The sequence below is a fragment of the Belonocnema kinseyi genome, chromosome 5 (genome assembly GCF_010883055.1).
Source record: "Belonocnema kinseyi isolate 2016_QV_RU_SX_M_011 chromosome 5, B_treatae_v1, whole genome shotgun sequence".
In the NCBI taxonomy this organism is placed as follows: domain Eukaryota; kingdom Metazoa; phylum Arthropoda; class Insecta; order Hymenoptera; family Cynipidae; genus Belonocnema; species Belonocnema kinseyi.
In genome coordinates this window covers 58,952,193-58,967,469 of record NC_046661.1, presented here as the reverse complement: position 1 = coordinate 58,967,469, position 15,277 = coordinate 58,952,193, and the positions used below count along the sequence as shown (strand labels likewise).

General features: G+C 33.8%; 1 protein-coding gene across 6 annotated transcripts in view; it reads right to left on the bottom strand.

The window, feature by feature from the left end:
- The window catches only part of LOC117173985, a 76,452-nt gene that overhangs the window by 56,781 nt on the left and 4,394 nt on the right, over nt 1-15,277 (bottom strand). The gene's annotated exons all lie outside the window — the stretch shown is intronic.

The window sequence follows — 15,277 nt, the reverse complement described above, 5'->3', positions numbered from 1 at the left end:
TTTGCAATGTACAATATTACGATTTTACGCTATTATAATATGATAGTTACGATATATAGCGCGGGAATTACGGTATATATTGCAATTCATGCGATATCGTGTTCTCCGTGTATGTTTCACACTGAATAGAAGATTTCATACATTATGCCCTAATATCCACGTTAAGGCCAAATACAAAGGTTTTTAATATCTACTTCTGAACATCTATCCCTCTCTGCGTCGAGAAACAAATCCAAAGTCAGCTTATTCAACTCCAATCAAGGTTTGAGCAAAACTAAATAACAAAAAAAAAGATTCGGTCTATCATTTAAAATAAATCAGTCATGAATGTGAGCCTGTCTCATGCGGCTTGTAATGTTGAAAACAATTCACAATTAATATGTCTGTCATGCACATATAACAGCATCCATTCATCACCACAGCATCATTTATATATCTAACAACATCTTTGAATTGCAGATTTTGTCACCTTTATTTTCCGTAATTATCACTTCGCGAGTTTCCAAGTTCGAATCGAGGTTTTGGGAAAATATTTAAATTAAAAAGAAACACAAATTCTAGTAATGACTCTACCTACTTTTATTTTAGGTATGTCTTCAATCTTTATATAATTTTTACATAATCTTTTCAATGCATGACAATTTATACTTGAAAAACTGCTGTCCATATTATTCTCATTTTCTGAGCGCTTTAATCACACTTGTAAAATTTTTATTTCAGCTCTTGTGGCATTTTTCAAACGTTTTAAATTTTTATTTGAAAAGTTAGTTTTTTATGAACAAACCAAAAACAACGCGTTGTCTTGTACAGCTTTTTGTGGTGCATAATTGTACCTGATCCATTTTTTTCGTATCTTGGGCAGTTTTACCACAAAGTATAATTTTCCCTAGGCTTTTCCCTACTTTTTGCATCTAGGGGGAAACTGAGACGTGTAGGACAAATTATGAGGTCATATTTGGAGGATTCAGCGGCGCGTGTTTCTAAGTTCGAATCCAGGTTTTGGGGAAATATTTGAATAAAAAAGAAACAATGAATTCTGGTAATGACTCAATCTTCTTTTATTGCAATGTTTTTCATAGCTTGTGTCATTTCTCCAAATATTTCACTCTTTCTATTTAAAAAGTTTTTTTTACGATTTAAACAAAAACTTTTCATTCTATCAACATATAGTCAATGATATATTTGTAGTTTTTTTTTAGGAACAACTTTTGTCTTGTATATCTTTTTATGGTGCACAATTGCACCTGATTCATTTTTCTTTTCGTATCTTGGCCGGTTTTACCACAAAGTAGAATTTTCGATTTTTTATTGTTTTTTGTGGATGTTTCGAAAAAATTCAAAAAGTTGTTACGATAATCTTGTATGGATTTCAAACAATAACCTCCTTTTTATCGAAAAAAAGTCATAAGGATAAATCGATCGAGTTTCCGAGTCCAAGATTTTATTGTGTTATTTTTAATGCTGTTTTTTGCGAATGAATAAAAAAGTTCGAGTCAAATAAAACAGTGAATAACAGCTAACTTTTAAATCTTCTTGCAGTCCACAATTTTAGTCCACAGTTTGACCGCATAACTGAATTTAGTATTTGTCATCATTTTTTGTGCAATAAAAACTTGAATTTTCGACTTTTCGAAAAAATTTAAAAACTTGTGACGATAATCTTAAGAATTTCAAAAATCAATGTTTTTCTTCTTTAGACTTTTTTCCGGATCGAGTGTTGTGAAGATTGAAATTTTCAATTTTATTTATTTTATTTTTTTCTATTTTTTAAACGTTCTAACTCTGATAACTTTCTTAATCAGTACTATTTAACTGAATACTTATTATTTAGATTGAGGGGGAAGTAAAAATAAAATTAATCAACTAAAATTGTGGACCCCAATAAGATGTGAAAAATTGTTATTAATCACTGTTTTACGTGCCTCGAACTTTTTTATGCATTTGCAAGAAACAGAATTAAAAATAACACAATAAAATATTCGACTCGGAAGCTCGATCGATTTATCCTTATGACTCAGTTTCGATAAAAAAAAACGTTGTGGTTTAAAAGCCGTACAAGATAATCGCAACAACTTTGTGAATTTTTCGAAACATCCACAAAAAACAATGAAAAATCGAAAACTCTACTTTGTGGTAAAACCGGCCAAGATACGAAAAGAAAAATGAATCAGGTGCAATTGTGCACCATAAAAAGATATACAAGACAAAAGTTGTTCCTAAAAAAACTACAAATATATCATTGACTATATGTTGATAGAATGAAAAGTTTTTGTTTAAATCGTAAAAAAAACTTTTTAAATAGAAAGAGTGAAATATTTGGAGAAATGACACAAGCTATGAAAAACATTGCAATAAAAGAAGATTGAGTCATTACCAGAATTCGTTGTTTCTTTTTTATTCAAATATTTCCCCAAAACCTGGATTCGAACTTAGAAACACGCGCCGCTGAATCCGAATATGACCTCATAATTTGCCCTACACGTCTCAGTTTTCCCCTAGATGCAAAAAGTAGGGAAAAGCCTAGGGATTTTCTCGTCACACAGGCCATACAAAAAAATTGTCTGCACGAGATAAATGACTAGGCTACGATTATAAATGTTGAGTCGCTGAATCCAAATCTGGCTTCAGAATTTCTTCTAGACGTCTCAGTTTTCCCCTAAATGCAAAAAGTAGGGAAAAGTTTAGGGATTTCTGATCACACAGGCCATAAAAAAATTTGTCTGCACGAGACAAGTGACTAGGCTATCCCTATGGATTTTGAGCCGCTGAATCCATGTCTGGCCTAAGCATTTCTCCTACGAGTCTCAATTGCCCCATGGATGCAAAAAGTACAGAAAACTTGAGGGATTTCTGGTCACATAGGCCATACAACAAATTTGTCTGCACGAGACAACTGACTAGGCTACCCTTATGGATTTTGATGTGCAACGACTTGTAGAGACTTAATTCGTAGGTATACATTCTTAAGTGTACCTTCTATTTCCCCTAGCTTGGGTAATTCTAGGGAAATTGAAGGGCTTTTTCAGATTATATAGATTTACACGGAAAAACAACAAAAACCTAATATCCTTTACAGTTTTGCGTGCGAAATCAGTTACTTGTCCCGTGCAGACAATTTTTTTTTTGATGGGCCTGTGTGACCAGATATTCCTTAGAATTTTCCCCACAATTTGCATCTAGAGAGAAAATGGAACAAACCTGAAAAATTTGGGGTTCTTGTTTAAATTTAGCACGAAAAACTACAAAGGATATGGCATTTTCGCGTATACTGGTATTATTAAAATAACGTCCGGAATATCTCTAGATTTTTGCCTATTTTCTGCATCTAGGCGAAAACTGAGACGTGTACGAGAAGTTCTGAGGCCAGATTTGGATTCAGAGGCTCAAAATCGATAAGTGTAGCCTAGCCACTTCTTGCGTGCAGGCAAATTTTTTTTTGCCCTCTGTGACCAGAAAATCCCTAGGCTTTTCCATACTTTTCGCATATAGGGGGAAAATGGTAGAAGCTCAAAAAAATTAGTGGTCAAACTTATATTGAGAGCGCAAAACGGCAGAGGAAATAGCATTTGTCTTTTTTTTGCTTTATAAGTCAGTATTACATGCGCAAGACCTTTAGTTCCCATAGATTTATCCTAGCTAGGGGAAACGAGAGGCACACTGGCGAATTTTTGTATTTGAGTTTGATCTATAAGAGTCCAAACACATAAAAATATGACATCAGTACGTTTATTCTTCTATATACTGGTATTATCAAACTAATGTCCACAATAGCCCCATTTTTCCCCTATTTACTGCATTTAGGGGAAACTGAGACGTGTAGGATAAATTCTGAGGCCAGATTTGGATTCAGCAGCTCAAAATCCATAAGGGCAACTTAGCGACTTGTCTCGTGCAGACAAATTTTTTGTATGGCCTGTGTGACGAGAAAATCCCTCGGTTTTTCCCTACATTTTGCATCTAGAGGAAAACTGAGACGTGTAGGACAAATTCTAAGCCCATATTCGGATTCAGCGGCCCAAAATCCATAAGGGTAGTCTAGTCACTTGTCTCGTGCAGACAACTTTTTTCGGTGGGCCTGTGTAATTAATTTAGTAAGGCATATTATTCGAAGCTAATAAGACTTCTCAATCAGTAGGGTGAGTGATCCAGTGATTGAACAGTCACCAGTGAATGAACACTAATGCGAAAAATATCTAAATATAACCTTTCAAAGATGAAGTCTTTATGATTTTCTATATATTTGAAATCTTGAAGCAATTTCGAAGAGTTTAATATACAATTCATTGCAGTAAATTTTTGTGAATAATTTTTAAAATTTCTTGAATTTGAAGCGTCATCGATCATGGTGAGTGATGGTGAAAAAGCCTTCGACCACTATAAGGTACGTATCCTAGCAACTCTTTGTTTACACTGCTTTTACAAAAAAAATTCTTTACATTTTCTGCATGAAAGTTGTACTTTTATAGTTGTGAGATGTTATAATTCAATTTCCCACAAGGTTTTTTCACAAAAAGTATGAGCAAAAATGTTACCCCGCAAATTCAGTGAATGAACAGCAGTTTAAATGTATATTTTTGTGGTTAGAACATCAAAAAAGTACATACGAACTGGATTAAAGGTACGGCAACTTTGTGGTTAGAAATTTAATGCTTTTTTTCATTTTAGTAATTTACCTTACTATTTTATTGTAATATTTACTCAAAAATACTGGTTAGAAATAAAGTTATGACTATATCTTTTTTTCAGATATTCTAATATAAATATGTCATCCCCAGAAACTTCTGAAAACAGTAAAAAAAATGCTATTCACAAAAAGATATGCCATCGATAAGAAAAATAGGACCTCAAGCAGTATTGAAACCTAGTGAAGAGTTACGCATCAAATAGTGGATACTCGACAGAGCTCAGTTAGGCTTTCCAATACACACTGAGGAATTACAAAATGCAGTACAAAAAGTTGTACAAGAAACTGGTCGAGCTAACCCATTTGTAAATAATAGGCCTGGTAGAAAGTGGGTGCAGTTATTCATCAAAAGACATCTAGAAATAGTATTGAAACATACCGAAGTGCTTTCTAAAGCAAGAGCTGCGGTAACTGAGGAAAAAATTCGTGAATGGTTCTCAGAAGCAAAAGATTATCTAACAGAAGAAGAAGCTTTAGACATTCTTAAAGATCCAAGCAGAATGTACAATTTAGATGAAACCGGTGTGCAAACTTGTCCAAAAACTGGTAAAGTACTGTGCTTGATAGGGCAAAAAAATAATTATTCAATTGCTTCAGAACAAGAAAAGCTATGCATAACAGTGTTGTGCTGTTATGCTGCTAGCGGGCAAGTAGTACACGCTATGGTTGTATTTCCGAACCAAAGGATTGCTCGGGATGTAATGCAAGGTGTACCTGAAGACTTCGCTGTTGGCAGAAGTCCAAGCGTTTGGATGATTAGTGCTACTTTCTACGAATATATTGCTGATGTGTTTTATCAAAGGTTAGTTAAAAAACAAGTAGAGTTTCCAGTTTTACTTGTATTTGATGGACAGAAATCTCATATCAACTTGGAACTTCATGAGTTTTGTGTTTAAAAAAGAATTCTTCTGATATGTCTACCACCCAATGCCACCCATATATTGCAACCTTGTGATGTGGGAATTTTCAGGCCTTTGAAAGTTGAATGGAGAAAAGTGGTTCGCAATCACCAAGCAAGAAGTACTCATTCCGGATAAAGTAAATTATTCAAAATGCATATCGGCAAGACGCAAACAGCTCAATGGTGAATCAAAAAAATCCGATAACATTGTGGAACAAGATACCGGTGAATCTTGTAGCGATCAAACATTAGTTGATATTGAAAGCCAAATACCAAATGAAATTTTAGAAACTTTTCTTCAGGCGTAATATGCAAAATCAGAATATGAAGTTTCTGGTAATATTAATTACTTTTATATTTAATAATTAAAAAGCAAACTGTGATTAGTGTAAAGTTTCTTGTTTGAAGAACTGCTATTTCTAGAGAACTCTTCAGAGTCTACTGGTAAGATATTATCAGCTACGCTCGATGATGGTTCTGAGATAGTAACAGCATCATATATTCTTATGAAATGATCTCTATTTTTTTTATTTCAGACATTCCTGTCATAGATTTAAGTTCCTTTCCTACTACCTCTGCAACTACTGAAAATAATCAATTTATCAATCAGTTCGAATCAGGAAATGAAACTTCCAATGAGTCTGCTGCAAATGTTTTTTTTAATCAGAACTTAAACATTATGGAAAGTACGTACACAAGATATTATATCATGAAATCTACACTTGAATAACAAAATGGTTATGCATATTGTTCTATGTAAAAATGTATGAATTTCAGCTAATATATCCTCTCAATCAGAGAATTTAGGTACTCCAATTAAAAAAGTGACTTGCAGAAAAAAAGAATAATGACTCTGTCTGGGGTAAGCATTTATACTTTCCAGAGATACACAAGAACTCAAATACCAAAAAACGAAAATCAAGTGAAATTATTTATGCTATTACTTCAAAAAAATAGAAAAAGGTTGAAGATGAAAAAAGAAAAGCCGCTGAAGAGCTTACATAGCAAAAATAAAAAAGGAAACAAGAACGTACAGATAAAAAGAAAATGAAAGAAGAGGCAGAGAATAGGCGAAAAAAAAGAAAGAAAGAAAACTGAAAAAATAAGAAGACCAAAAGAATCCAAAAGAAAAGCTTAAAGCCAAAGCAATTATGAAAAAGAGTAAAAAAGTAGCACCCAGGGTGAACAAAACTGATGTAAACACTTGTAAATCAAAATGACTGATCATATAAAGTTATTTTTTACATGAGAAATTTTAAAACAATGTAGATGTTGTATAACAAGATATATTTCGAGTTTCACTAGTGTAAATAAATGTAAATAAATGTAAATAAATTTAGATTCCCGTTCAAAAATTTTCTTTAATTTATGAAACGTTGTTTAACTATAAAAAAACATTCATTCGTGCTAGGTACTACTGTGTACTAGGCAATCTATCTTTCTAAATGTTTAAAGAATTTCTATTTTTTGAACAATGTAATTTATAATTGTATTTGCTAATTTAATCTAACGCAACATAGTAAAGTGTTGTATTACAAATTGTATGTGTCCTAAAAATCGCAGTTTTCTATTGTAGTCACTAGATAAAAGTTATCTATTTTTAAACGAAAACTTGTATTTTTCGTAAGGTTAAAAGAACTGATACAAATGTTTTAAAATATATATTGCAATAAAAAATAATGAAAAGTTAACCTAGTTCTGTGTTCAACTTTTGTATTCCCCCCTTTCTTTATATCTAAATGTCTTGTGGTTTTTATTCAAATAATATATTTAATGAATATCGCAACGCTTTCTAATATTTTACATTATTTAATTGCTCATTTTGTAATGTACCTATGTAATTTTATACCTAAATCCTAATTCTAATTTGTAGTAATTATAGTGTTCATTCACTGGTGTTTTCGTTAATTTTGCACTATTTAATTATTTTTTAAAAAGAATTTTGGTAAAAACAAAATTTGTTTATCGTATTATGAAATTTGAACACTTAAGAATCTATTTTCAAAAGTTTTGTAAGAGTAATCAATTACTATAACGTGAAATGGACTAGTTGTAATCAGTGATTTCCTTAAATGTTCATTCACTGGGTCACTCACCATACTTTTTAACTGAATACTCATTATTGAGATTGCGGGAGTATATGTCAATTTTTCAGCAAAGGGTTCACTTTTATACAGGGTGTCTAAAAAGTCCCGGGACGGTTTGATATTTTCTCAGGTAAAATATTTTTGAAAAAGTGAAGGTCATTCCTGAAGTGAATTTCAACGAGGAATTCAATGGTGACCTTTATTTTGACCTTGAAGTTGACATTCATGGCTTTTTGAAGGTCCAATTTGTTTTGTTTTTTTAATGGAAACCCCCTTTTTTTACATCTGCAATTGATAGAGCGGAAAATTCTACGTTCCGGTACGTACCCAAGTCATAGGTCAATTGTAACGTTCAAGGTCAGTTAGAGGTTATTTGAAATTAACAAAGTTTTTCAAGAGGTCAATGTAATTCCTTAAGTAAATTTCAACGAGAAATTCATTGGTGAGATCTGTATTGATTTTGGTGATGATCTTCAAGGTTTTTTCAAGGTTTTTTCCAAGCAGTTCACGTTTACGTTTAACATTACCCAGGAACAACGACGTGGACGTAGTAAATTCTGTTCCCTTTGGAGTACTTGATTAGCGTGATTCCCCTTGCCTTTCACGCTTCAGTGAAGATGTTCGAACTGAAAACTTGAGCTTCTTGACAAAAATCTATGCGCTTGTAAAAATGAGTTACAGCATTACGAATCATCTCCCTATCAATCAAAGTAGCCTGTTGCAGAATCCGGTTCTACAATTCATCTAAGCTTTGCGGTTGCATTGAGTATACTTTGCTCTTTAAATAACCCCAAAGAAAATAGTCGAGAGGCGTCAGATCAGGAGATCTAGCAGGCCACTCGATTTTACCCCTTCTTCCAATCCACCTTTGAGGGAACTGAGTATCGAAATATGCTCGAACCTCCCTACCGTAATGAGCCGCTGCTCCGTCCTGCTGGAACCAAATATTTTGAAAATTATCGCATGTAATCTCCCTTATTCTTGGTACAGTTTAGTTTCTGAGAAGCTCTTTATATGCACGGGCATTGAGATTACCATCGGTGAAGAAAGGGTCTATCAATGTATCATTCAAGATACCGGCCCAAACATTAATCTTTTGTGAATATTGTGTGTGACTCTCCAACATTCAATCAGGATTTGTGTCCGACCAATATCTACAATTTTCCCTGTTAACTTCACCTTTTAAAGTGAAAGTAGATTCATCTGAAAATACTGTATTGTACAAGAAAAGAGGATCTCAATCAATTCTGTCCATCATAATTTCACCAAATTGAACCTGACGATCAGGATCGTCTTAATTGAGCTCTTGTACCAGATGAACTTTGTGAGGATGAAAATTAATGCTTTTTAAAATATTTCGCACTGTCTGAGGAGCAACGTCACACTCATCACTAGCTCGACGTAAACTAAGGTGTGGGTTTTCAACAAATGCTTGGGTTATGTCCATCTGCATCTCCTCAGATCCTGCAGATTTTGGCTGACTAGTTTTCTGAAGGTCCTTGATAGATCCATGATTCATAAAGCGCCTTATAGTTCTTTCAATTGTTGATTTTGAAACAGGATTTAACCCTTCTCCATTACAAAAAGTGCGATTAAAAAGCAAACGAACTTGATCATAAGATCGAACGCAATCTCCACAACCACGCATCATTAATACAGATACCATCTCTTGTTCCGAAAGTTTAGATTGCGCCATAATAATTTTTTAGCAAAAGATAGTAAGTATGTACTCGTAATGCGTAAATTTAGTTTCGATTCGTAATATTCGTATGGAAAAATGGTATAGGACTTATGGTATCGCCTTAGGTATTGACTTCGGTATCGAAAAACGGTATAGGACTCTATAACTCTTCGGGGAGGAACAGAACTCTCACCAGAACACCTGGAACTTTTAATGAAATATTTCCTTATAATTTTACAATATTGAAAACGCTGTAACTAAGATAAATACAGAGCTCATCAATGAATTTCTCGTTGAAATTTACTTAAGAAATTACATTGACCTCTTGAAAAACTTTGTTAATTTCAAATAACCTCTAACTGACCTTGAACTTTACAATTGACCTATGACTTGGGTACGTACCTGAACGTGGAATTTTCCACTCTATCGATTGCAGATGTAAAAAAGGGGGTTTCTATTTTAAAAAACAAAGTGGACCTTCAAAAAGCCATGAATGTCAACTTCAAGGTCAAAATGAAGGTCACCATTGAATTCCTCTTTGAAATTTACTTCAGGAATGACCTTCACTTTTTTGAAAAATATTTTACCTGATGAAATATCCAACCGTCCCTGGACTTTTTAGACACTCTGTATATCGTTCAATGTTTCTCTTATTACTGCAAATATTAACCGATTTTCATTAATCTTCATTTTAATTTCTTCAAGTTATGTCAACAAACTGATTCTGCTAATTACAATAGAATCAAGCCATATCTTCCTGATTTCAGTTTTTGTAACTGGTCTGCATCTTATAATAATGAAAGGGGCATTATTTACGTGCAATTCAATGCGCTCCATGGAGTATGCCTCGTGAGTTTTACGAGAGTCGATGGAGAGTGCTGGGAGAATCCAAACACAGCTACACTGAGTGACACTACAATTTTTCTTTATGATTCTTTTCAATTTGATTATTAAACCAAATGTAAACTTTTTATCCAAAAACTGGCTTCGTCCAAGTCGAGAGATTAATATTTAGATGACGTATGCAAGAAATCAGACAAAAATACTCAAGATTGCGGACAGAATCTTGCATTTCTTTTTATTACTCTAATAAATTCCCTTAAGGTGATACGGTTTAGTATCTTCATAGAATAGTTCCTCTTGTTCGTCCTGAGTCTTATGCGCTTTCGTTCATCGCAATAACTTTGGACGCTTGTGTGGAGTGTGCGTTTGAAATTAATAGGTTTTTTTAGTTTGGTTAAATTAAAAAAAGTGGAACAAAGAGCTAGAATTAAGTTATGTTTCAAAATAGGGAAAAGTACTTCATAAACGTGTAACACGTCCCTGTCGGACCGAAGGAACCGAACGGAGCCTCTGCAAAGTATCCGTAAAGACCCCACTGGGTCCCCATACGGTTCCTTCTTTAAAATCTCGGAAAAAACAGCATAATAAACTCTTAAATTGCTGAAATTCGGATTCTACGTTAAAATTCCCTATAGAAGGTCACGGAATAATCGCAATAGTTTTTTTTACAAGGGTAAAAAGTTTAAAAAAATATAAGACGTATAACACCTGTTGACTACTACTTACAGACGATGCGTTTGAAGTGTAGCAGTCAGCAGGCGTTATACGTCTTATATTTTTTTAAACTTTGTACCGTTGCAAAAAAACGATTGCGATTATTCCGGGACCTTCTATAGGGAATTTTATAGTAGAATCCGAATTTCAACAATTTAAAAGTTGATTATGCTGTTTTTCGAGTTTTTTAAAAAAGAACCGAATGGGGACCCAATGGGTCTTTACGGGTACTTTGTAGAGGCTCCATTCGGTTCCTTCGGTCCGCCAGGGGTTACGGTGGTCTTTTTTAAAGTAGGACTGTCATCAGCTCATTAAATAAAATCTGTCGCCGCTATAACACGCTGCCCTTTCTTCTCTTGTGCCAGAGAATGGGGTATGAACATCGTCCACACTTTTCTTTAGCCGAGAACGTTATGCACTATGATGTGAACACTACGTACACTAATTTGTTGTTCTTGCGATAACATTTCAATATTCAGTTAACGAGTGGTGGGACACTCTTCTCTCGGATCGTCCTGAAGCGATTCCCAGTCATCCGTAAAACGCGCGTACTACTTAAAAACTTTGCTTTAACTAGGCAGCCACTTTAATAAGGATTTTATAACATATTATACGTTTCTGAAGCACTTTTGCCTAGTTTTAAAACAAACTTAATTGCGGCTCTTTTTTCCATTACTCAAATTACAACAAACCAAAAAATCTTGATAATTTGAAACGTACACTGCACATTAGAAACTGAAGTGAATGCGATGAACCAAAATGCGTTAAACTCAACGTGAACTAGAATAATTATTTCATGCAAAGACTAAACCGAATCGCCTTAAGCACGCTTCGAAAAAAATCAGTACCAGAACCTTTTGAATGAACTGTGTAGACTCGCGCTTTTTCGCTACTTGCGCAGTTCAACAAGTAGAGTTCCTTTAGCACATTTGCGCGTTATCCATGTAAGTGTTTTTCCAGTGTTTTTGTTGACGTGTGACGTGACAAATATAGCATTTCCTTGAAATAGGACAATTTTCCAACGAAAAATCAATATAAGATACTCAAAAAACGTAACGGTCATTCTAGGAGAGGTGAATATGTCAAGAACGTCAGAATAGTTCTTGACATGAAAGTGAATACGCCTTTTTGTTGGAAATATTCTAAATATAAAAGTCAGTTATATATGTCTAAATGTCATAGTGGCATGGGGGGAGCATCTCTATGACTGGAATTTTTTATTTTGCAGTCTTTCTGTGATTTTCAATATTTGTCAAACCAGCCTTCCAGGATTTTTTCATACAATTTAAGTCGCACCGCTAAATATTTTGCAGTATTTCTGTGATTTCTCATATTTATCGTCTATTTTTCGAAAACTTTCATTCGTAGGGATAAATATACTGAACATAAAATGTGTGTTATTGAAAGATCTACAACTTTTATTCAAAACTTTTTTGTAAATTTTTATTATTAACTGAAATAAACGAAAATCATTAAATTTTCATAGTTTTTAGGGTTTTGAACTTGAAAATCAAATTTTCGGGTGTTTTCACTCTCATATTCGTGATCAGCGCATCAAAATACATAGGTATACGAAGCTTCGAATTAATCGGAGTAAGGGCTTTTCTGAAGTTTATCCCAAATTATTCGGAGAAAAGAGCTTTTTGGAAGCTGATCTTCGAATTCTTTAGTAAAAGGCGTAACATTTTTGACTGTTTTATAAATTATAAGCAGGGGCGGACGAGATAAATTTAATCTACACGGGAAAATTTAGTACATTAAAATTTAGGCTTCTTTTCTAAGAAACACTCTAAACCTTTCTAAGAAATTTCTAAGAAATACTCTGAAGGTTAACAGTATTTAAAAGTATTTCTCTAGAGTTTACATGGCAGTCGAGAAATTTGAAAGAGATAGGATTTAAAACATAATTTTGTACGTTATAGTATAAAGTTGATCAGATTTCATATTATTTGAAACGGAGTTTTACATTTCTTGCTAAAGATAATTCAAGAGACGAGAAATCAAAGAACTGAGACACCTCAGCTTATAGAACTTCGTCTACAGTCGCAGAAAAAGAGAGGTAATGCGCACCAGTGTTTACGCAGATCGTGGAAGTTTTTGCGTCCCCCTATCTCTAAATGCATAAAAGCGTGGGTGTGTGTTGAACTTGTGACGCTATGAATAATATTTGTTTTCTTTCATTTCTTCTAGATTTTCTTCGACTGTCGCTGAGACTCTCTTCAACTGGTTTAGGGAATATAATGCCATTGCATTCTACATCTTTAGCGACTGTCGAGCAAATTTTCTATTGCTCTTTATTTAAACTCTGCAATTAACATTTTTAATTCTTCTAAAATGTTTCATAATTTCCAGATAATTCTTGACCACATTCTTTAACAAGGAGGTTTAAAACTTTGTTCGACTTCTTCTCGTATCCGAGACTAATACACAAAGTCGACGCATTTTTAAGCGACCAATAATTTCCGTGTGCAGGCGGAAGCTAATTTAACTTGCTTGGCAGTTTCGTTTGGCGCCCTCGTTCACGCTCTCCGTACCCTACGATCGTAGGTCAAACAAGTGGTCGCCTACTTCGCCGTCGCCTTAACCCGGCCCTAATTATACGGAAAAATATATTAGGATAAACTTCCTAAAAGCGCTTTTCTCCGAATAATTTGAAACTTTTCTGACCAGTCACAGGTGCCCAGGTGGAAACGGTTCAATGGGTTAACCATGGCTCAACACTGTTCAGCAATGGGATAAGCGTCAGTGTAACATTATTGCTTTTCGCTAACCGGGGATTGACTTTGTGTTTATTTATTTTCTTCATTTGATTATTGCACTTGGCTGATTTTAATAAATGATCTTACATATACCAAAAATTGTATTAATTTTTGGTAATAATAGTATTACATTTTAAACTTGTCTGAAAGATATTTATTTTGATCTAGAGATTCGTTCAATTTGCGTTTACTTTATACTTTCCAGTAAATTGCATCCAACAAAATACATTGATTCCAATACTGATAGGATATTGAAGCTTGTCCTAAACATTTTACAATTATACGTGAAAATTATTTTTACCACAAGAAAATAAGTAGATCTTATTTTTAGAATAAAATTTCCTACTGAAATTTTAAATCATAAAAAAGCAACAAAAATCATAGATTGTGGATTCACTCGAGGGAAAGATGATTGTGTCTTTAAGCAATCAATTAAATATATTATTAAGTAATTACACAAGTATTAAAAAATAATCAAATAGGATTCTCCTACAATATTAAACGAAAACAAAAAACCAAAACTTTCTTCGCACAACGAGGTCTTTATCGTATGATAAATTTCGAAGTCGTTACGAATCATGCACAATAGAGCATAGTAGAGCGCAAATTCGTTACAATCATGCATAATATAATATAATTTTGATGAATTTGGATAGTTTAGTTGACGGACGTTTGCAATTAGAGGGCAGCGTCCTTTTTGAATAAGGCTTCCTCAATTAAAACTCTGTCTTCAATGACAGGTGGATAAATGAACTAAGAGACTCTCCCCTCGTAGATTCTCTAGTAAGAAGTCCTGGTAACTGAAGGAAAGAAAAGCAAAGAGCAAAGAGACCTGGTATCGGTATCTCAATCAATTTATAGAGTGCATTAGTTCCACGCTACCCCTACTTATTAGGTGATGGCGCGCGCAATCGATTGTATGATCGAATGATTTTGTAAATCATCCCTTAGCTCTACCTGGCTGTCCACCTTTGAGTCAGGAGCACATCAACATAAATATTCGCCCGTGGCTGTATTACTAAATTATAATTTATGATAATAGAACGGACTTTATATATACATATACCGATCAATGAAATAAAAAAAAGTCAAAAAAACATATACCCCCCTAAACTAAAAATTCTTCAGAGAAAAAATAGTTATTTGTAACTCTTTAATTTCAAGAAATTGATAACCATCAACGCCCCCCTAAACGAATGAATACAAATTGAATTGAATTTATTCGTTAATAAACTAACTGCTTACTTATTATATTCATAGATATTTCCGTATCCGCATATTGTTTTGTAAGTAAGCGAACTTCTTACTAGAATTGATCCGAAAGCGAAAAAGCGATAATAAAATGCACAGTACTTTTCGTCATACATTTTAGCCATAAACCAACGCTTGCATCTTATCGGTATCATAATCGGTTTTGTAGAACTTATATTTTTATATCGAGATATCAGTTTGTAGAATTCCCTGATTAGAATAGCATTCATCGCGATTATCAACATTTTCCGCGGCTTCTACAGTCTATCAAGTTAAAGCGTGGGTGGCTTTACTCGCAGTCGGTAAGGTGTATCGACATGATTTTGGTGTCAAAATATTAAGAAGAGCTCCCTCTTT